Source organism: Vombatus ursinus, unplaced genomic scaffold (genome assembly GCF_900497805.2).
Source record: "Vombatus ursinus unplaced genomic scaffold, bare-nosed wombat genome assembly UNPS02014813.1, whole genome shotgun sequence".
Lineage (NCBI taxonomy): Eukaryota > Metazoa > Chordata > Mammalia > Diprotodontia > Vombatidae > Vombatus > Vombatus ursinus.
In genome coordinates, this window is record NW_020954591.1 from 18,154,951 (window position 1) to 18,177,490 (window position 22,540).

Genomic DNA, 22,540 nt, shown 5'->3' on the forward strand with positions numbered 1-22,540 from the left:
ATCTGTACATAAACTAAGGCTAAAGACAACCTCTTATTTTTTTTTTACCTTTAATTTCTATTTTATTTTTTCTCAATTATATGTAAATAAAAATTTAACATTCATCAAAAAAAAAGTTGAGTTCCAAATTCTCTCCCTCCATGCTTTCACCCCTCTTTGAGAAGGCAAGCAATTTGTTATAAACTCTACATATGTAGTCATACAAAACATTTCCATACTAGCTAGGTTGCAAATGAAAACGCAGACCAAAACAAACAAAAAAACACCCAAAGAATACTAAAGAAAGTTTAAAAAGTATGCTTCAATTTGCATTCAGATACCATCAGTTCTTTCTTTGGGGGTGGATATAATTTTTCATCTTAAATTCTTCAGGAATTTTCTAGGATCATTGTTGAAAATAGCTATATCATTCTCAGTTGATCACGTTCAATATTGCTGTTACTGTGTACAGTGTTCTGATTCTGCTCATTTCAATTTGCAATGGTTCATGTAAGTATTTTTAGGTTTTTATGAAAGCATTCTTCTCATCATTTCTTATAGCAAAATAGTATTCCATTACAATCATATACCTCACAACTTGCTCAACCATTCCCCAATTGATAGACATCCCCTTAATTTTCAATTCTTTGCCACCAAACACAGACACAGGCACACAGACACACACACGCACCTGATCCACACACACACACATACACACACATACATACATACATACGTACATATATATATTTAATATAGGTCTTTTTATCTCTTTGGGTACAGACCTAGTATTGGCATTGCAGGGTCAAAGAATATGCACAATTTTATAGCCCTTTGGGCAGAGTTCTAAATTGCTCCACAGAAATGGTTGGACCAGTTCACAGCTACACCAAAAGAGTATTAGTGTCCCAATTTTTATACAACTCCTTAAAATTTTGCCATTTTCCTTTTCTATAATATTAGCCAATTTTATAGGCATGAGGTGGTACCTCAGAATTATTTTAATTTGCATTTCTTTAATTAACAGTGATTTGATTACTTTATCTGAAAACTGTGTGTTTATATCATTTGGCCATTTATCAATTGGGGAATGAATTGTATTATTATGAATTTGACTTCATTCTCTATCTATTTGGCAAATGAGGCCTTTATCAGAGAAACTTACTGTAAAATTTTTCTCAGTTTTCTGCTTTTTTTCTAATTTTGGCTGCATTGATTTTGTTTGTACAAACTCTTTTTAATTTGTTGTAACCAAACTTAAATATTTTACATCCCATGACGCTTTCTATCTCTTGTTTGGTCATAAATTCTTCCCTTATCCATTAACCTGACAGGAAAAATATTCCATTCTCCCCTAATGAACTGATATCCTCCTTTATGTGTATATACTCAGTTTGACTTTCTTTGTCTCTGTTTCTGTCTCTCTTTCTCACTTCTCTCTCTCTCTCTCTCTCCATATATATATATACCATACAGACACATGTATACACATATACACACACACATATGTATATATTATGTATGTATATGTAAATATATACACATATAGGTAGATAGGTATATACATATATGCATATGTATATATATATATATATATATGTATGCATGTGTGAGATGTTAGTCTCTAAATAGTTTCTACCAAACTACTTTCCAGCAATTTTTGTCAAATAGTGATTTCTTGTCCTAAAATCTTGAAACTTTGAGTTTGTCAAACACTAGATTACTATGATCATTTACTATTATGTAGTGTGCACCTAATCTATTCCACGGGTCCACTACTCTATTTCTTAGCCAACACCAAATTGTTTTGATGATTACAACTTTGTAATACAGTTTGAGATATGATACTGCTAAGCCACTTTCCTTCACAATATTTTCATTGATCCCCTTGATATTTTTGATCTTTTGTTCTTCCAGATGAATTTTATTATTTTTTTGCTCTATAAACTTTTTTTAAATTTGATTGGTATGACACTGAATAAGTAAATCAATTTAGGTGGAATTGTTATTTTTCTTGTATTGGCTTGGCCTACCCAAAAGCAATTCATATTTCTCCAGTTGTTCAGATCTGACTATATTAGTGTAAAAAGTGTTTTGTAATTGTGTTCTTATAGTTCCTGGGTTTGCTTTGGCAGGTAGACTCCCAAGTATTTTGTATTTCTCCTATTTTTTTAACTTCAGCTGAAACATAACAGATTCTGCTCTGGTCCCTTATTTTTACTCTGTGTGTCTCTCTGTTTCAAGTGTGTTTCTTGTGAACAACACATTATTGGATTCTAGTTTTTAATCCATTCTGCTAATATGCTTCTGTTGTATTGATCAGTTCATCACATTCACAGTTATGATTACTAATTGTATATTTCCCTTCATCCTTTTTTTCCTATTTATCCTTCTCTCTCTCTCTCTCTCTCTCTCTCTCTCTCTCTCTCTCTCTCTCTTTCTCTCTCTCTCTTCCTTTTTCTCTCCCTCCTTCCCTCCTCAGAAATCTGTTTTTTCTTCTGACCACTACCTCCCTTAATTTACCCTTCCTTCTATCAGCAATCAAACCCTCCCTCCACCTGCTCTTATCTCCTTCTACTTCCCTGTAAAGCAAGATAGATTTCTAATGATTGCGTATGCAATTCCTTCTTTGAGACAATTTCAATGAAGGTATTGTTCCAGTGTTTCCCACTGTACCCCATCTTCCCCTCCATTGTGAAAGCTCTTTCTTTCATGTCTCATTTATGTGAGATAATTTTCCTTATTCTTCTTTTCCCTTACCCATTCTTCAGGTGTCGCCCTCTTTCTTACTCCTTAATTTTGTTTTTGTTTTTTTTTTTGATCATCTGACCATAATCAACTCACACCTGCACCTTCTGTCTATGTCTAGTCCTTTTAACTACCCTAATGGTGACAAATTTCTTAGAAGTTACAATTGTCATCTTCCCATACAGGAATGTAAACATATTAACCTTACTGATTCCTCTATGATTTCTTTTTCATATTTACCTTTTTATGCTTCTCTTGAGTCTTGTATTTGAAAATCTAATTTTTTATCCATCTCTAATCTTTTCATCAGGAATGCTTGAAATTTCTCTCTTTCATTACATATCCATTTATTCTTCCTTGAAGGATTATACTGTTTTGGCAGATAGATTATTCTTGGTTATAATCCTAATTCCTTTGCATTCTGGAATTTCACATTCTATGCCCTCAGATCCTTTAACATGGAAGCTACTAAATATTTTGTGATCATGACTGGTTCCACGATATTTGAATTGTTTCTTTCTGGTTGCTTGTAATATTTTCATCTTGACCTGGTAGCTCTAGAATTTGCCTTTAATATTTCTGGGAATTTTCATTTTAGGATCTCTTTCAGGGATAATCATTGATTATTTCAATTTTTTTTTCTTTACCCTCTGGTTCTAGGATATCAGGGCAATTTTCCTTGGTAATTTCTTGAAATATGATGTCTCCGCTCTTTTTTTTTTTATCAAGGCTTTCAGGTAGTCAAATAACTCTTAAATTATTTCTCCTGGATCTATTTTCCAGGTCAGTTTTTTTTTTTTCCCAAGGAGATATTTCACATTTTTTTTCTATTATTACATTCTTTTGATTTTGTTTTATTGTTTTCTTATTTCTCCTGGAATCATTAACTTCCACTTACTCAATTCTAATTCTTAAAGAATTATTTTCTTCAGTGAGCTTTTGTATCTCTTTTGCCATTTGGCCAATTCTGTTTTGTGAGGCATTCTTCTCTTCAGTGTATTTTTGTGCCTCTTTTACCATTTGGCCAATCTTGTTCTTTTTTAAGGTATTTCTTTTATTATTTCTTTTTCTGTTTCTTTTACCAACCTCTTGACTCTCTTTTTATAATTTTCTTGCATCACTCTTTTCCCAATTTTTCCTCTACCACTCTTATTTGATTTTGAAATTCTTTTTTGAACTCTTCCAAGAATTCTTGTTGGGCTTGTATCCAATCAATTTTTTTTTCTTTGAGCCTTTGTTTTAATTGCTTTGATATTGTCTTTTTCTGGGTTTGTGTCTTGATCTTCCTTGTCATCATAGTAACTTCTTATGGTCAGGTTCTTTTTGTTGCTGTTATTTGCTCATTTTCCATTCTACTTCTTGACTTTTAACTGTTTTGGTTTTTGTTTTGTTTTGGGGATTTTTTGGCAAAGTAATTGAGGTTAAGTGACTTGCTTATGGTTGCACAGCTAGTATCACATGTATGAAGTGTCTGAGACCAGATCTGAATTCACTTCCTCCCTATTTTAGGGTCAGTGCTCTATTCACTGAGCCACATAGCTGCCCCAGACTTTTAACTTTATATTAAAATTGGGCTCTGCTCCTGAGGTGGAGGGGGCACTTTACCAATCTTCAGTCCTTTCTTGCTGCTGTTTTCAGAGGTAACTCTGTGTTCTATAGGGTTTCAGTGCTTCCAAAGTGATATGATCTAAGGAGAGATCTGTTGGTCACTGCTCTCCTGGCCTGTACTCTGGTCTTTATGCAAGAAGCAATTTTGTTCACCTGAGACACCAGCGCTACCACTTTTTTTGGCCCTGGGATTGTGAACACATCTACTGTCCTGCAGACACAATTGCTAGTGCTCCCCTCTGTCTTGGAATTGAGACCAGGGTCCCTACTCCTTTGTGAATGACTATAAGCTCTGTCTATAACTCTGCCCTGAAACCTCAAATGGGGCTGCTCCTCCCCAGCAGCTGCAAGTGTTATCTCTCCTTTTGGCCCTGGGATGTGACCTGGAATTGCATATGGACAATGCAACAGGGTCCTGAACCCATCACCAATAAATAGTCCCTTTCAGTGTCCTTCCAGTCAGTTGTCTGATCCTTGCTGTCTGTGGGCTGAGAGTTCCCAAAGTTGCCACTGCCACCAATGTAGACACCTCTAAAACCTGCTGCTGGCAGCATGGCATGGCCTGCATTACTCTCTGGGCTCAACCAACATGCCAGTGATACAAACATTTCTTGCTGACCTTGTGAGCTGTCTTGGGCTGGAAAATTGTTTCGTTTCAACCTTTTATTGGCTATACTACTCCAGAATTTGATTTGATATGCTATTTGAGCTTTTTTAAGGGGGGGGGGGTTAATTCAGGAGAGCTTGGCTGAGCGCTGCTTTACTCCACCATCTCTGCTCCCCCCCTCCCCTGCTCCAACTCATCAATCCTAACCAGGGGCCTTGACTTCATTTTTGAACTCAAGGATCTCACCAGATTCTCATCTTGTCTTATTTGAACCCATGTTGGTAGGGTCCCACCCGTGCTCAATTCTAAAATCATGGAGACTTTCTTAGCTTCCATGGTCTCAAAAACAAACAAAGAAACAAAAACAAAAACAAAAAACCTTTGGGTTTGATCAGCACAACCACCAGGGAATTCCATTGCTGCCATCGTGATTGTTAGTCAAAAGAACAAATTCTCAAAATCTGAAATAGTTTTAGAAAGAATTTTATTAAATCATTTGGCAAAGGAGAGAGCTGGATCCCTCTGAGTCTCTGTAAGGTTTGCATTATATGGAGTTCAAAAAGTTTATCAGAACACACTTTTAAGCAATTTTGCAGAGAGAGAGTAGTTCCCAGGCAAGTTCTATTGAGATGTCTATCAATAAATATGAACATTCAAGTTTGGGGAACCCAAAACATAAGCTTTGGGTGGATTCAAAACAATGCTTGAGTGGGATCTAAGAATTCTTTGTAGCTTTCCAGTTTTCCCAGAGTGTCTCCAAAGTCACCTTGACCTCTACAGTAAACTTTTGGGTTGGAAAATTTCTAGCCACATAAAGTTAACTTCAAATGATATAATATATGAGTCTCTGAACAGTATAATAAAATATTTTCCTACAAAGGATATGCATTGGTGGCTTTCAGAAGAAGAAATGAAAGCTATCAATAGTCTTATAAAATGCCCTAAATCACTAATAATTAGAAAAATGTAAATTAAAACAACTCTGTGGTACCACCTCACTCTCATCAGATTGGCTAACATGACAGAAAAAGACAAATGAGAAAAGCTAGTTGAGATGTCAAAATAGGTGCACAAATGCACTAATAGTAGAGTTGTGAACTAGTGCAACTATTCTGTTGAACAATTTGGAAATATACCCAAAGGACTATAAAACTGTATATACCCTTTCACCCAATAATACTGCTATTAGACCTGTGCTCTAAAGAGATCAAAAAAGGGACAGCTAAGTAGTGTAGTGGATAGAGCATTGGTCCTGAAGTCAAAATCCGGCCTCAGACACATAACACTTACTAGCTGTGTGACCCTGGGTAAGTCACTTAACCCCACTGCCTAGCCAAAAAAAAAAACAAAGAAAAAGGAAAAGGGTCCATACCTACAAAAATACTTATCACCACTCCTCTTGTGGGGGCAAAGTATTGGAAACTAAGGGGATACCCATCAACTGGGGAATGGCTGAACAAGTTGTACTATATAATTATGATGGAATACTACAGTTCCATAAGAAATTATGAAAGGGATAGTTTCAGAAAAACCTGGAAAGACTTAAATGAGCTGATACAAGTTGAAGTGAACAGAACTAGGAGAACATTGTACACAGTAACAGCAAAAGCATAATGGGCAACTGTGAAAGACTTATCTGCTCTGATTAATACAGTGACCCACAACAACTTCAAAGGACTCAAGATGAAAAATGCTATCCACCTCTGGAGAGAGAACTGATGAATTCTGAGTGCAGAGTGAAGCAATTTTTTTTCCGCTTTATTTTTCTTGCCTTCCCCCCCCCCCCCCCACACACACATCATGGCTAATGTGCAAATACGGTTTACATGATTTTATACATATAATGTATATCAAATGTCTTGCCTTCTGTATGAATGGAGGAGGGACTAGATGGAGGAAGAGAATTTGGCATTGAAAAAAAATTTTAATCTTTTTTTAAAATTAATACTTTAGGCCAATGGAACAAAAGCAAATGATGCTATATTGGAAACATCTTGTACTTTGTTGAGAAGATCAAATCACACCTTAGACAATATATAAAAACATAAAATCAAGTTAGTTGAGCAGTGAGTCAGTCAAATGGTAAACCTGAGAGTTGTACCCAAGGCCCTGAGGGAAAATTCTTTTTGGGGTGGAGGGGACAGTCAGAGAAGGGCAATAGCTTCAGGGAGTGAGGAATGATCCCATCCTCTTTTGAACTCTCATAGAACTTTCCATCAGTCTCTCTTGTGCCTGACACTCCATTTTGAGTACTTATTTATCTATCATGCAGGCTGAGTCTTATCCATATTCGGATGTCCTCACTGCTTAGGTCAGGAAGGAAAGAAGGAAGGAAATAAAAGAAGCAAGGGGAGGGAAGAAGAATTTATTAAGCACCTTCAATGTGCTGGGCATTGTAATAAGCACTTCACAAATATTATTTCATTTGAATCTCACAAGAATACTGGGAGGTAGGTACTATTATCATTCTCATTTTACAGTTGAGGAAATTGAGTCAAATACAGATTAAATTACTTTCCCAGAGTCACACAACTAACGTTTGAGGGTAGATTTGAACTATACACCTAGCTGCCCCATGCATGTAGTTGGTGCACGGTGTCTATTGATTTAATACTGGTGTGAGCTTCTCAAGCAATACAAAGTGGTCTAGGTAAACAAAGTAAAAACCCCCAAAAAATCCTTTTTACACTCTTTTTTGTTTTTATTTATTGGTTTTCATATTGAAAAAATTAAATTGCCATTATGATGTTTGCATTTTTAAAAACTAGATTTCTTTTCTTTTCAATCTTTGAGGGAACATCTGTGATCTTATCAGGCTCTACTCTCTAAATTCCAATAATACTCATTTTGTAAGAGACAAAAAATAAATTGACCTATTTAGTGACAAACATGTTAGCATAATTTTTTATGTTTATGCTTTCCTTAAAATCTCTTCTGATAAAAATAAAATAGGCAAGAAAATGACATAAAATATTGTTCCCTCTCTTACCAACACAAAAGTATCTGTTAAAAAAGGGGGGGATTCTTTTGAGTATAATTAAAGATTTATTATGGGGATAATAACCTAAAGAGTTGTGAGGACTGAATGAAATAGTATGTGTGATGGCCTTTGCAAACCTTAGAGTGTGATATAAATTTGAGCTATTATTTTTATTGTTGTTTTTCCCTTTTAAACATTCTCCCAACTGCGGCATCAACTTATGATAACATTACATCTTCTGATTTTTATTCCTACTTTATGTGACTGACCAACTCTAATAAACAAGTACATGGGGGGGGGGGCATGTACTCCATTCATTTCAATATATCATGAATGGAACATCAGCAAAATGGAGCTTCTGAATGGTCCTAAATGTATATATTTCTCTAGAGCAGAGGCTACTGAGGTGGTAGTTAAGTGAACCTGGTGATAAGAAAAGCCCTAGCAATCCTCCTGCTTCCTGTTAGAATGCACAAAAGGGTAAGTATTCAAAAAAATGCTATAGAAGCTTGGAGAAAGGAGAATTATATTGTATTTCTACTGACCCAGAACCAAGGGAAATAAATCTTGTTACTCTTCCCAGGGAGTAACTACCCAGTCTGTCAACAAAGCTCTAGCTAATGAAATCCTTACTTTGTGCTCAGTGTTGGTTTTTATATGAAAGTGTTGATTGAAAAGATTATCCCCTGTTAGCTTAAGGGTTTCCTAGAAGGAAAGTAACAGGTCTCAAACATTTCTGAAAGTTTAACCAAAAAAAGGATGAATTATACCTGGAGACAAGGCTAACAGTTGAGTTATTGGTATGCTTTAGGAAACTGATATGACCTCTAAAAATCAATGAAAAATTGACCTTGAAAAAATATTCTGACTTTGATATTAGCAACCTCCACATGTCAGGCAAAGCTTGTTAGGTAATAGCTTCCCTCTTTTATGCCCATTAATGATGCTGGCCATTGCCCTGCTTTTGCATAAGAAGGACATGGCTTTATAATAAGTTATGGTTCTCTATTATAAAATAAACCATTTGAAATCAAGAGAACCCCATTTAGATTCTTCTCTCCTTCCTCTGTCGGAATGGATTGTCTTCACCAGGACTAGTCAATCAATATTTACTGAATTTAATTACTGAATTGAGGTGAAAAGGCCTGGATCTTGAGAGTTTTAAAACAGAAACACTGGACTCTAGATTCTCAGTGTCTGCAAAGCATCGTATATAAAAATTAAAATTATTTCATTTCACATTCATAGCAACCCTGTGAGCTAAGTGCTACAGTTATGACTATCTACATTTCACAAATGAAGAAACTGAGCTTAAGAAAGTCTAAGGAACTTGTTCAAGGTCACATAGCTCATAGATGTCTGAGGTGGAATTTGAAGCCAATCTCTATAGTTGAGTATAGTTGTTGATTCACTCCTTTGCGATGCTTCAGTTATCATAATGAATCTAGGACATTTTATGCTTTTCTTTCCCTCTTAAAACTCTTGTTTTCTCCCTCCCCTTCCTCTGGTTGCTGAAAAGCTTTTTGCTTTAACCCATCAATCCATAATCATCTATTAACCACTTGCTGGATGCCAGGCATAACTAATCAGTAGGAATTACAGAGAAAGTTTAAAAATATATAATCCTTGCCCTGAAGGAGATTATATTTTAAATATAGGAAACAAAATGTATAAAATATTGTTATATATGAGTAGACTCAGGTAAAAGGGGATATTGGTGGTTGTGGGGAAGGAGGGTTTGGTCTTACCTTCTCCAGACACCCAGGAAGATAGAATGCAAACACATACAAAAGAACTGTGCTAGCAGTGAAAGAAAATAAAAACTATCATAAGACTTTAAGGTTCATAACAATACTTTGAGATTGTTAGTGAAAGCATTATTCTCCTCATTTTAGAGATGAGAATATTAAAGATACAGGTGATTAAATGACATTTTCAGGAACATAGAGGAAAAGTATAGGAGTCAGAATATGTGTGCATGTGCATGTGCGTGTGCATGTGTGTTTTAATTGATACAGCCTACTGCATCTCTTAATAAAAGTACACCTGTTCTGAAGCAATAAAAGAGACTGGGGTCAATTTGTATTCTTTGATGGTAGGCACTTAACAGACTTATCTTAAAGAGCATTTAATTTGCAAAACATTCCCACAATTATTTCTAAGGTAAGCTCCAAATTATAGAGAGCCAGGTTATAACCTGCAAAATACTTAAGGGGTTATCACCTCAATTTACAGCACCCCCACTCCCCCTGTAAAATTTCAGTGAGTAGGATAGAAATCTGACCCAGGGCATTAGATTAAAAAGTAGTTATGGTTACAACTTGATGGCTTTTATGATAAGTTCTGTATTAAATGGAAGAAGCCACATCAGGTTTCCCCAAATGACCCACCAACTCAAATCTGATCCAGGTTTGGTTCAAAGTGCTAGAGTTTATGTTCACTCTTTATAGACAAGTCACAGAATGCTCTCCAAGCTCTTCATATGCAGAAGTTATGCATTAATACAGTAAATGGAATTATAAATAAATAGAATATTCCCTATAAACAAACAAATCGACATCTGTTTTCCCATGTTATCAGGTATAAATAAAGTCACTTACAGGGGTTTAAATATAATTGGTTTGCTTACCTCTGAAGTTCAAAAGAGGCCCTAAGAATAAGTAAGATCTTATGGGAGAAAGAACGTATTCATTCAGTAGGGTTACAACAGATAGCAACCTTTTAAATTATTATTTTGGCATAGTTAGATTCATGCTATCAGACTCAAACAGTCTAAGTATGTCATTCTCCTTTTTTAAGTCATTTGAGACTTCAGTCCTATTTTTGTATATTTGTTACTTATTACATTGGGAATTTTTATTAATTAAAGATTTTCAAAGACCTTAGATTTGTCAACTTTCTCTCTTTAGACTTTAATAGCTCCTCAATTTCATTTATTTCTCCTAATCTATGCCTAAGGATGAAGTTTTTCTTTTTTTTATGATTGTCCATCATTGGTCAAATATGTTACTGTATGACTTAAAGCTGAAGACACTCGACAAAAATCTGACTATTAACTGGTAAGATTTGTTTCCAGTTTTGTTATGACAGATTATTGAAATGTAATAAAAGTCCTTATCTGTTCAGTCCATTTTATGTGCATTCTGGTTTGCTTTTGTGGTCAGTGCTATTTTTGGTGAAACACTTCCAGCAAGAGAATTGTTGATGTCTCTGATTTGTTCAGATATGTGTTTTTTTAATATTACAGATATTTTTCAATTAAATGTTTTAATGACTTTTTTATATTTGTCATATCACTCTTGATGATATATCGCCCAATTTTTAAAAGTTAATTTTATTAAACAAAAATTATTTTATCTTCCTCCAACTACCACCTTTACAAAAAAAAAAGAAAGAGAAAAGAAGAGAAGAGAAAAGGGTAAACCCTTGTAAAAAAAATTATGTGGAGAAGCAAAACTAAGTCCTTCACTGATCATATACAAAAAAAAATATGTCTCATTTTATGTTTTTGTCCATCACCTCTCTGATAGGAGCTGGATAACATTCTCCATCATTGGTCTTTGTTCAGATGTATTTCATCTTCCTGAAGTACTGGAACATTAAGGAGTGACATCCTTTTTGCTCTTCTCCATTTAAGCTGATAAACATAAGAGTTTTGAGTAGGAACAACTTAAAACTTTATGTTAATCTATTTTTTTGATTCATAGGAATGGTTTTATTAGGCTGCCTGGGCTACTGATTCAATCAGTCGTATGTTGAGTGACCAGTGTTTCATGGTTCCTTCCAGGACTTCACATCTAGTGATTGAGGCTCAGAAGACAAATATACATATACATATACATATACATGTACATGTACATGTACATATACATATACACACACACACACACACACACACACACATATATATATATATATATATACACACTCACACTTACAGTATTTTAACCTGACTGGTATTCCATTACTTTGCCATTGCCTAAACCTTTAAAACATAGATGACGAGTTAGGCTTTGAGGGAGTTATTCTTATTTGCAAAGATGCGTTGAAGAGCATTCTATATGCTGAGTAATAGCACTTGATACTATCTAATGATCTTTTTCTGTACCATCTATCCATTTTTCTTATCTTGATTTATACACCCTTATCAGGTCTCTCTCAGAGCTAGATGCCTTGGGTATCTCTATTCCCTCATGTTCATTGAGAAGGTCTCTAAAAGTCCCTCTCCCTCTATCCTAATGAATCTCTTATGAGATCAGTAACTGCTCACATTTCCTTACCTCAGGAAATATGTCATAATGTGTATAAAGCCTTCCTACCTTACAGGTAAATCTTACCTCCATTTTCTACCCTGGGTTCCATCCCTCATTCCACTGTTTTCTGTATTTAACCAAAACCCATAAAAAAGGACATAGTTTTTTTTTTAATATCCCCTTCTCTCAAATCAATTATTAAAGATGTCTATTGGCTCTTCTTTTACTTTGCAGATTTTATAGTTTGAATGTATTCCTATATTTTTGTGTATTCTCAGTTTTATTAATATAAACCTGCATAGAATAGGCTCTGATAATTCTATTTATTTCTTCAATTTTTTTTTGTGTGTATGTATGTGATTTCATCTTGTTCATTTGTTATTTTGTTGCTTTGATTTTCTAACCTCTTCTTTTTAATCAGCTTAACTACAGGATGATCAAGTTGATTAGCTTTTTCAAATAATCAGCTTTCAATTTTATATATAATTTCTATAGTTTTTTTATTTCTAATTTTTTTCCTCCATATTTTAATGCCTCTTCTTTTGTGCTTTATAAAATTTGTTTATTTTTTATATTTCTAGTTTTTTAAAGATGTGTTCATTCCTTAACCCTTTGTTTTTCTATCTTGTTAATGTATATTTATTTGTAAGGATATTTCTTTTTTCTCTCCAAGAAATTTTGGTATGTTGTTTCAATACCATTTTTTCCACATAATTGTTCACTATGTTATGGTTTGTTCTTTAACTCACTCATCATTTAAGATTTCCTTGTTAAGGTTCCGTTTAGGTATGTGTCATTTGTTTGTACTTCATGAACTGATTACTATTTTTATTGTACTATGATCCCTAAAGGATGTGTTTACTATTACTGAAAATTTTCCATTTCATTACAAATCTTTGCACCCTAATAAATGGTCTTTTTTTTTGTTTTTGTTTTTTGGTTTTTTTTGGTTTGTTTGTTTGTTTGTTTTTCCCATGTGCTGCTAAGGAATAGGTATAACCACTCAGAGTCTAATTTGAAGATTTTGAAAATGTCTTAAGTATTTTAGGCTCAGTTTCCCCAGCAACTTTTTTTTTAGTTCTAAGCTTTCCCTTTTGTTTTTCTTTCTGTTAGAATTATTCAAATCTTAGAGAGAAGCTTTGAAATCTCTCTTCTCTATTCCATTATATTCTATGTCTTATGAAAGTTCAATTAATTTTTCCTTTAGGAATTCAGATGTTAAGGTATTTGGAACAAAACAATTTAATACTGATATTTATTTATTAACCATGGTTCCTTTCAACATAATGTAATTTCCATGTTTATGCTATTTATATTTTGGATGTTTGATTTTGTTATGTCTGAGAGCATGATTGCAACACCTGCTTTTGCTATTCACACAATGAAAATTATTGCCCTTAATTTTTATTATTTGTCTTTGCCTTTAGCTGTGTTTCTTCTAAGCAAGAGATTGGGGGATTTTGTTTTCTTATTTAATCTGTCATTATCTTTAATTTTATTGTATTATTTAATTCATTCAGATTTAAATTTATTAGAATTCACTTTCTCTCTCTCTCTCTCTCTCTCTCTCTCTCTCTCTCTCTCCCCTTCCCTTTTTCCTCTCTCTTTCTCCCTCTCTCTTTCTCTCTCTAATTTTTCCAAATCAGGGTCTCTCCCTTTCTTCTCTAAACATAGTATTATGTCTCTTTAGTTATTTTAGCTTAACCTTAGGCAGCTTTATTCCCATAAATGTTCTTCCCCTTATCTTGCACCTATTTGTTACCACTTTCTTTAGGAGTTTTGTTAATCTTTATTTCCTTTTTCTAGCTTGCTTTTATGTAGCTATTTTATTTTTTATTCTCTCTTTTTAAAATAATATTTTATTTTTTCTCCAATTGAATTTTAAAATTCTTTTAAAAAATTTTTGCGTTCCAGATTTTCTCCCTTCTTTTTCCCCTCTCCATTATGTAGTAAAGAAAAAAAAAACTTTCTTTTTCTCAGCTTCAAAATTTTTTATTCATTAGTTTTTAAAATTTCATTTCTTTCATTTTCTCAAAAGAAAACCTTTTTCCTAAAATATTTCTTTTCTTCATTCTCTTCATCATTCATTTTCCTCATTGTCTGTTCTAGATTTTTATTTTTTGATTCACAATACTCATACTTAAACTTTTATCTTTTATTTCTCTGTATTCCTCATGGAATTAAAGTGTTTTTGTTGTTGTTCTTGTTGTTTTTTAGGCTATTGGGGTTAAGTGACTTGCCCAGAGTCACACAGTTAATCAGTGCTATGTGTCTAAGGCCGGATTTGAACTCAGGTCCTCCTGACTTCAGGGCCAGTGTTCTATCCACCGCGCCACCTAATTGCCCCCTCTTTTAGCTTTTTTTTTTGAATGGTTTTATTTTTTGAAGTCATAGCATACTTAGGTCTACCCAAATCTTTCTTACAGGCTACCTAAGCTACCTAATTACTAACAACAATCTGAGACATAGATTTCACATTTTACATACATAAAAGATAAAGTCTATTCTTATTGAGTCCCTTGTAATTGGTCATTGATATTTACCTTAAATTTTTCTTGGCTCTTGTAAGTCCAATCTTTTGTTAAATTCAGATTTGTTTGTTTGTTTGTTTTTAACAAAGTCCTGAATGTCTGACAGTTCATTAAATATCCGTTTTTTTTTTAAATTGAGAATTATGCTTAGCTTTTCTGGGTATGACATTTTCAGCTGGAAGTATAGTTCTTTTGCTCTTTGATATATGGTGTTTCAAGACCTGTGGTATTTTAGTGTCGGCACTTCTAGGTCTTATATATTTCTAATTGTGGTACCACCATACGTAAATTGCTTTTTTCTTATTGCTAGTGATATTTTGTACTTGAGATGTGGGTTTCAGAATTTGACCATAACATCCCTGTGATTTTTCCTCACAGGATCTCCTACAGGTGGTAATCAGTGGATTTTTTTTTCTTTTTCTACTTTCCCCTTTCGTTCTGATGTATCAGGGCAATTTTCTTTAATTATTTCTTGTATTATTGTATCAAGATTCTTTTTGTGATTATAACTTTCAGAAAATCTGATTATTCTTATGTTTTTTTTCTTGATCTGTTCTCCAGAGCAACTGTTCTTCTTATGAGATGTTTCACATTCTCTTCTATTTATCATTCTTTATATTTTATTATTTTTTTTATTTCTTGATCTCTTATAACTTTGCTGGCTTCCCCTTGCCCAATTCTGATTTTCAAGGAGTCATTTTCTTCCTTAAGATTCTGGATCTCCTTTTCTAATTGGTTGACTTTCTTTTCATAATCTTTTGTTTTTCTTGATTATTCTTATTTTTCTTTTCACATAATAGGAACATTTTTACATAATAGGCATATTTTCCCTTCATCTACTTCCCCAACTTTTCAATCCCTCCCTTCACTTCCTTACCCATTCTCCTATGAATCCTCTTATATCTTAGAGACTGCAGCAGTTATTTTCCATTCATTTCTAGCCTTTCACTATATTAGAATACATCACATATTTTCCTCTATCTTATTCATCCTCCTCAACTCATTTACGTGCTCTCCCATTTTGTAACTTAGTTCCACAACAAATCACTGATTCACCTGTAGGCAAGGTTTAGTCCATGCTCTTTCAGGCTTATTTTCTCCATCAACACTTCTATTTGACTTCTGCTTTCACTTTCATCTCCTTATTTGCCTTTAGAAAGAAATATCTTGATGGTCTCTCTGTAGTTGTTTTGTCATTGTTGTCCTTAGTCTCCAGATTTGTTTATATTTCTTACATGTTTGCTGTCCAAGGTGTTTGAAAAGAAAGTTATTTCTCCAAGTCTTAATTTATGCCTTGGAATTCTTTGAACTTCTCTTTTATTGGATGGATGCCCACTATTTTTCATTTAGAGTTAGGGTAAGATTTGGCAGTTATGTCCCTTTGGGTCCCACCTTGAGCTTTTTTGCTTCTCTGAACATATTATTCCTTTCCCTACTACTATTTCTGGTGGTTTCAGCATAGACTTGTGTTTTTCATATTTCCTTTCCTTTGTATATGAAGATATTTCTACTGTTCATTTGCAGAATTTGTTGTGTGTCATTGGAATTGCTAAATTTGACCACCATGTTTCTCAGAGTTTGAAGCAAAGTTTTTTTTTCTGTTTTTTTTTTTTTGTTTCCCTCGGAGGCAATCTGTGAATTGTTCTGATTTATACTTTTTTGTGTGTTCAGAAGTTCTGGGCAGTTACATTTATAATTTCCTACATTATGATATTTAGGCTTTTTTTAAATTTATTTATTTATTTAATTTTTTGGTGAGGCAATGGGGTGAAGCGACTTGCCCAGGGTTACACAGCTAGTAAGTGTTGACTGTCTAAGGGCAGATTTGAACTCAGGTCTTCCAGAATCTAAGGCCGTGTTTGATCCACTGTGCCATCTAGCTGCCTCTAATTTTTTTTTTATTTTTTCATACTCTTCCAAGAAACCTGTAATCCCTAAGTTGTCTTTATGCATGCTGGCTTCTGGGATCAATATGTTCTGCTTATATGAAGATCATGCTTTCTTTTAAAGTTATTGTTTTTTCTTTTTCACATATCTTCTTTTACATTAGTCTCAGTTAGTTATTCTTTACTTTTTGTTGCTCATGAAACAACCCACCATGAATTTATTTTTTTTTTATTTTACTATTTCTGGTGCATATGGTGAAGGATGTTAAATTAGTTCAGTGGGTACTAAAGATTAGCTTTCTCTGTTTTTAGTTTATTGAATGTTTTAATGTCATTTGTATTCTTGCTGACCTAGACCATGGAGACTACTAAAAATGCTTCACCTTATATACTTTGTAGTCATTTGGGGGTTTTATCAGGGAAAATGTGTAGTCACTCATCTTCTTGATTACATGACTTAGAAATTATTTAAATAATTTTTAAGACTTTAAAGGTATCCTGAGACCTAAAACCTTTGAGAACTTTTGGAATAAATAACTTGTAAAATTATTTCCAACATTAAGATTCCATAATTCTGAGATTTGTAAATTAGCTATTCTCTCCAGCTTCATGTTGTCAAGGATAGGGCACAATTAGTCTATGCCTAGTCTTAGACACCATAAACCCCAGAACAAAATGTTTTCTCTATCCCATGAAATCCTTCTCCAATGATATCAAACTAGCATTTGGAATTCATACATCTAAAAACTTTAGTCTTTCTCAAGAGATGATAAAGACAAAAGGCTAATGTGTGGAGATCACACTGAACTAATAGATGTCAAGAATACCTCCAAATACAAAGTGAGATATATTAAGCTTTAAGATATAAAGGAGAAGGTTGGGGTTAAATATATTAAGTGACTTCTGAACATACTGAAATCAGAATGGGAAGAACACACCATTTAAAGCAATCAAGACCAAGGGGTTTATGATCTTTTTTTTTTTTACCTAAATGAAACTATGATGGGAGTACTGAAAACTTGCAGGTGACTAACCTAAGTTACCCTGAGAACATGGAATAATACAACACATTACCTCCAGAAATCAGCATAAGGATCCAAGATGACAAGTTCAACTCAGACACTCTCCCAGATATCCACAGAGATTGGGCATAACATAAATTTCAAAGTCAGAAAGTAGGCTAAAAAATGAACAAAGAAACAAAAATGCCACGACATATCAAGATTTTTGAAATGTAGCCAAAGCATTGCTTAAGAGAAATTTTATTTTTCTAAATAGTTTTATCATTAAAAGAGAGAAAGAACAGATCAATGAATGGGACATTCATGTAAAAAAAAAAAAACTAACAAATTAAAAATCTCCAATTGAATAAGAAAATACAAATCCTAATGTGCAGCTAGGTGGCACAGTGGCTAGAGGACCAGCCCTGAAGTCAGGAGGACCTGAGTTCAAATTCGGCCTCAGACCAAACACTTGACACGTATTAGCTGTGTGACCTTGGGCAAGTCAGTTAACCCCAATTGCCTTACCAAAAAAAAAAAAGAAAAGAAAATACAAATCCTGAAAGTCAAAGAAGAGATTATTTGAAGTGAAAAAATTAAATTTATAAATAGAACTACCATCTGATATTTTAAAATAATAACATAGATAAACTCTGAGCTGTCAATAAAAAAGAAAGTTAATTTACTAGCATCAAAAATGAAAAAGGTGAATTAACAATTAATGATAAATAAGATAAATGATTAGAAACTATTTTGCTAAATCATATGCAGATAAATAAAATTGATGAATGTCTACAAAAACAAAATGCTCAGATTAACAGAACCATAAAGAAATAATTTAGATAATGCAATTTTAGAAAAAATAAATTTAACAAGCTACAAAATGCTTCAAAAGAAAAAAAACAAACACACAGAACAACAAAGATTTACAAGTGATTTAAATCAAACATTTAGATGACAGTTAATTCTAGTGTTACATAGTTAGAAAAATATTAAAAAGAGTTCCTAAGTAATTCCTTACAAATAAAAATATGATCTTGATATGTAAGCCAGGGAAATAAAAATATAGACCAACATCCTTAATATTAATCTTAAAATATTATCAAGTTGACTAGAATGGCATCATAAATATTATACACTATTGACCAGATTGAATTTATATTAACAAAGGAGTTTTTCAGTATTAGGAAAACTAAAAGCATAATTGACCATATTAATAACAAGAATAACAAAAATAATATGATTGTATCAACAAGTGCAAAATAATAAAGCATTTATCTAATTATAATACCCTTTTTTGTTTAAAAATGAAACACTTGAATGCATAGGTATAAATCAGGTCTTTCTTCAATATAATAAGTAGTCTATCTAAAACCAAGAGCCAACATTATTTGTAATAGGGTTAAATTAGAGGCCTTTGCAATAAGATCAGGGGCAAAGCACATATGTAAACTAAAGGCCTTTGCAATAAGTTTGGGGTAAAACAAATATGTCCATCATCACTAATGCTTTTTGATATAATATTAAAAATACTAGCTATAGTAATTAGCTAAGAATATGAAACTGAGAAAATATACATCTAGCAAAAGGAAACAAAATTATCAAAATTTTCAGATTATATGTTGGCATATTTAGAGAACTCTAGAGGGTCATTTTAAAACAAAAACAAAAAACCTTCCACTAATTGGAAAAAAAATTAATGTCAACAAAGTCATGATATATAAAATATCAGAAGATTCACTGCCATTTCTGTATATTACCAGCATAATCCATGGGAGGAGATAGAAAGAGAGCCATTTAAAATAATTAGAGTGAGAAAGAAAAATGTTGGAAGTCTACTTGTCAGGACTGATGCAGAAATTATATAAACTCAATTACAAAACACTCGTTAAACAGAGAAACGTGTAAATAATTGGAGAAATGATCATTGCTCATGGGTAGACTAAGTCAATATATAAACATGAAAATGCTACCTAAATTTAGTCAGTCAGTTGTATACCAATCAATCTTTTAAAGAAAAACTTTATAGAGCTTAAAAAAAATAAGAAAATCCATCTGGAGAAATCAAGAATCTCAAGAGAATTAATAAAAGAAAAAGTGGAAAGGAAGTGGCCCAAGAAGCACCAGATTCCATACAACACTACAAAACAGTAATAATCAAAGCAGTTTAGTACTCTTCAATAGAGAAGTTGATCAGTGTAACACAATATTCAAAAGCAAATGAGCATTGTAGTCTAGGCTTTAATGGGGTGAATGTTCTGAGGTATTTCGGCAAACTCATTATGCAACAACAACAACAAAGAACTGTTGAGAAAACTAGAGAGCAGTCTAGTAGAAATCACATATAGACAAACATCTTACACCATATACAAATATAAGCTTCAAATGGATACATGGCTTAGACATAAAGTATCACATCATAAACAAATTAGAGATGTAAGGAAAACAAGATTCAGGAAAGAAAAATGGATGATTTTGACTTTATGTATGTATGTATAAACACACATATATGTGCATATATATGTGTATGTATATGCATGCATATGTGTATGCAACATACAAATGTGTATATATATATATATTTAAATTGGCACAAACAAAGGAAGTGCAGTTAAAATTAGAACAGAAGCAGGTAAATGAGGAGGAAATCATTGCAGCAATTTTCTCTGATAAAGGTATCATTTCTAAGATATATAAAGAATCAATTAAAATTTGTAAGAACAGAAGCTATTTTCAAATGGCACTTGATAATGATAAATGGTCAAATGATATAAATAGGCAATTTTCATTGTAAGAAACCCAAGCTATCAATAGCCATATTTTTTAATTGTTCCAAATCATTAATGTTGAAATAAAATGAAAATTAAAACAACTCTGGTGTTCCACCTATGTTTGTTAAATGTTTGTTAGTAACAAAGAACTATAAATGGAAAGGATATCCATCAGTTGATGAATTGCTTGAGAAGTTATTGTATAAGACATAATAAAATATTATTTTGCTCTAAGAAATGAAAAGAATGGTTTTAGATAAATCTATTAGAACTGATATGAACTAATGCACAGTGAAGTGAGCAGAATAAGAATAGCAATTTACATACTAACAATAACAGCTGGGGTCAGTTCTATCCATCCAAAACTCACTTGAGACAGAGACATAGGATGGTGAAAAATGAAGTGCCCAGCATAGTAAGAGATCTCAAGATGCCTTGAGATCCAGCTCCCAATGAAAGCACCATCAGAGTGGACAGAGTGAGAAAGTGAGCAATAGGGGAAAATCAAGAGTGGAGGTGAGGAGGTAATTTCAGACATGAAATTACCAAAAAATCTAATGAAGAAGGAGGAAATTCAAAGATTTTGAACTGAAGTAGAGAAATCAACAGGGAAAACATTAAAAGCATAAGAAATGTCACTTCTAGACATAATAAATGAGTTCAGACATCTATGAATAAAAACTTCAAAGAAAGGAAAATTATCCAAGCCTTGATGAGATGAAGAACTCTGTAGAATCTAAGGAGAACATAGAAATGCAAGTACACTGTTCCTGAGTTCTTCAAAAGAGAACTGAGAATTATGTAATTAGAATTTATGGCCTGCACAACAAAAAATAATGGAGGGAAAAAAAAAACCCCTGGAATTTGCAATGGTAAGTCTTAGGAAACAAACAAAAGAGAGAATAATAAATTAGGAATGCAAATATACAGAAGTGAAAGACCATTTTGAAGCAGAGAAGCTAAAAGCAATAGCATTAAAAGAAAACATGCTCATCATGCAAGCAAAACTAATCTTGAAGTCAGGATATAAAGAGATTACCCAAGTATCATAGGTTTCCCAAAGCATGATTGGATAAAGGTCTTTCACATCATAATGTAGGGAACAATAGATAAGAACTGCTCATAACTTCTGAACACAGAAAATAAAATGCCAATGGAAATACCTCATATATTCCTTCCAGAAAAATAGACTTGCAGAAAAATCCCAAGGCTACAATTCTAGAAAACATAGGAGTTAAATTTAATTATTCCATTTAAAAACAACAAGTTCTACAAGTGATCAGGTGAAAAATCTTCAAATACAAAGTGAAGGAAATCTTAATTAAAAAAAGACTATTCTGCAACTACTAGAAAACACAGGAGGGAATGGAATAATATATTCTGGAGATAAACAAAACAGGATGCAACTTTTGATGACCTACCCTGTAAATATCAGCTTAATTATAAATGAAAAAAGATGGACATTCCTTAATAAAGAAGCATTTGCAACAGTTTTAGAAAGAAAACCAACTGAAGAGATGATTTACTTCCAAAACACCCCAGACAACAGATATAGGAGGAGTGAATAATTGCAGCAGCTAAGGACAGCAGCAGAGTAACAGAAGGCAGATCAATAAGAGATTTCTTTGTAAATACACTAAAGGAGACAGGAGGGAGAGTGGAAATCCAGCACAGGTGACAGTGAAGAGGTGGGCCTGGGACATTATGGAACAAAACTGGCAAAACCCCGCCTGCAGTCAAATCACTGAAGTCATTTCAAACAGACCATTCCTTGTACTTAACACAGACTAGGTGCCTAATAAGTGTCTTATATTTTAATCTTTTTATTGCCTGAATGTAATGCAGGTGTTTATTAAATGCTAATTGAGTGTGTGAATCACCTTCAAAAAAACATGAAGAATGGCAATAGAACTTGACTTGAAAAGAAAAAGACAAAAGGTGGGCAGATTTGGAAAAGAGGGAGAGGAAAAGAGCAGATTCTTCTATATACAGGCCAGTGAGCTTTTTCCTTGATGCCTGGAATAATTCAAGAATATATTATTAAAGGGTTGGTTTATAAAAATGTAGAAAAGGAAACAGTGATCAGTAAAAGAAAATATGGTCTTGTGTGGTTCACAAGACTTGTTAATTATATGTAATTATATTTTTATAATTTATAATTTTAATTTACACATAT